Source organism: Trichosurus vulpecula, chromosome 1 (genome assembly GCF_011100635.1).
Source record: "Trichosurus vulpecula isolate mTriVul1 chromosome 1, mTriVul1.pri, whole genome shotgun sequence".
NCBI classification, from domain to species: Eukaryota; Metazoa; Chordata; class Mammalia; order Diprotodontia; family Phalangeridae; genus Trichosurus; species Trichosurus vulpecula.
The window spans coordinates 426,909,529-426,912,078 of NC_050573.1; the positions used below are offsets into that span (position 1 = coordinate 426,909,529).

The window sequence follows — 2,550 nt, forward strand, 5'->3', positions numbered from 1 at the left end:
TTGATTTAATCTCATCTGGTCCCCATAGTGACAATAGCAAATATTTGCGAAACAGCTGGACAGAGCTGGAAATGTCTGTTGTCCTGGATCAGAGTGCAGCCAAGTGGCCTACATGAAGTTGGAACATAAGCTTGAACACAGTGGCGATATTGGCAGCATATGACTAAGATTTCCTTTTCCCATGGGGCTTGTTTTTATATCTTCTAATTTTCTCACTTGTTCTCCTCTGAGAGTTCTGCCCTGTCTACCTTCCACATTAGGGCTGTCAGTTGGACACAGTCCTCCACTGAATGACCATATGACCTTCCTTCAGCCTACCTTTATGGCATTATTATGCATAACTTTTTTTTAGAAGTAGAGAAATTTTTTTTATTCTTCATTGCTTTTTCAGACTCACAAGTTCTTGAAGGTATACACACCTAAAGGCTGTATTCTTCTCTTAGCTATAGACCATGAAAACAAAACAAATGATAAAATACCCTTCTCTTTTTTGTAATATCAATAAGATGCATAGTACAGTCAAAAGATATTATTTAGATGTGTCATCTCAGAACTTAAAACTGGGACATGAAGTGAGGACACACACCATCTAGTGGCTGGGTTAAGATTTCACAGCCAGTGTCAGTGACCAGCAAGGTGTGCTCAAACTGAGCAGACCGACTTCCAGTCTCTTGTCACTGCTGTCCAACCATCTGGCCAGGTTTCATCTTGCCATCCACCTTCACAGATCTTGGTTTCGATTGTAAATACATGACCAGGCTTCATTATTCCAACGGCTTTATTTTTGGCAAAATGTGGTACATTGGAGGCTATACAGAAAAGCTTATGGATTCCATGTCCACAGTAGCGTTGAACAACTGAAAAATCATTTGCTTGGACATGCTTCTGAATAATGTTTCCCAGCTCTCTGTATCAAACTCCAGGTTTCACTGCATCAGTGGCTTGCATGAGACACTTGTAAGTTGTCTGGAGCAACTTTCTTGCACTCTCATTCACTTCTCCAACAAAAAAAAGTCTCATTCAGGTCCCCATGATAACCATTTCAATAGATAGTGATATCCACCTTAACAATATCACCATCAAGGATCTCCTGTCTAGAATTCTGTGGCAGATCACTTCGTTCACTGAAGTACATGACTTAGTAAAATTATAATAGTTCATTGGAAAGGGATAGCAATTTCTTGCAATGCATGCTAAATAGCATGATCTATTTCTTCAGTAGTTACACCTGGTTTAACCATCATTGTTGCAATATTCAACACTTCCCCTGGAAGCCTACACGCTACCCGCATGCCTTCTAAATCTTGAGAGAAAGTATGTTTATTTCAGAAGTAGCTTTGAGAGCCTATTCATGTTCAGACATTCCTAAAGGATGATCAGCATAATCAGGTTTCAAATATAACTTGGCACTGGTCTAGTTGGCATCAGCGGATAATGTGGTCTAAGTTTACCAGTGCGTCAGTAACCTGCACAAGCATCTGTGTTAATATCCCCTTCCACAGTCCAAGAGGAAACTTCATGTTCTGCTTTTTCATCTTCTGAGAACAGAAGTAGGAGCCCAGCTTGATGCAGATGGGGCACTGCAGCTGGGCCTCGCTGCTGCAGCCGTCATCTCGCACACCCAGCTCTCCATGGCCACTGCCGCTGGGGCTACATGAGCTCCGCGCTGCTTGGTGGCTGTGGTGGAACCGATCCTCAGCTGAGCCTGAGGACTGAGGTGGGGGCAGGGGGGGGGGCAGGGGAAGGAGCATGACTTTCCTTCTTGAATTCAATGGTCCAGTCAAATTGGCCTTACTTTTCCTCGTACATGATAATTCATCTCTCATCTCCATGACTTTGCACTCTGCTCTTTATCTTGAAAATTTATTTTTTTTTAATTTATGGAATAAAACAAGCATTTCCATACTACAAATCTACTATGTACAACTTGCTATTCCTTTTAAATATGTAATAAAATTATATACATTTCTTTTTTCTCCTTTTTTCTCCCTTCCCCCCAGATGTCTACCATTAGACACAAACAAGGGTGTGTGTGTGTGTGTGTGTGTGTGTGTGTGTGTGTGTAAAATTGTTCTATACATACTACTATGTAATAGTTCTTTCTCTGGATACAATAGCATCTTCATATGTCTTTTACTGTTAATTCGGATGTTTATAATAGTCAAAATGACTCAATCATGCTTAAAGCAATATTGCTGTTAACATATACAATGTTTTCTTGGTTCTGCTCATTTTGTTCTTCATCATTTTGTGCAAGCCTTTCCATGTTTTCCTATGATCACCGAGCTCATCACTTTTTATAGCCCAATAGTATTCCATCATGATCACATACCACAACTTGTTCAGCTGTTCCCCAATTGATAGGCATCCCTGCAATTTCCAGTTCCTTGCCACCCCAAAGAAAGCTACTATAAACATTTTAGAACATAGAGGTCCTTTTCCTTCTTCCTCTTATAATACTTAGTTTCTTTCAAGTCTCCTCTGAAGTACTACCTTCTACATGAATCCATTCACGATCTCCAAACTCCAGTGCCTCCCCCTCTAGAAGTT

The 2,550-nt window shown here is 40.6% G+C and overlaps 1 pseudogene; it reads right to left on the reverse strand.

Annotated features, from left to right (window-relative positions):
* Positions 1-554: 554 nt before the first annotated feature.
* On the reverse strand, positions 555-1,809 carry LOC118839436 (annotated as a pseudogene).
* Positions 1,810-2,550: the final 741 nt, after the last annotated feature.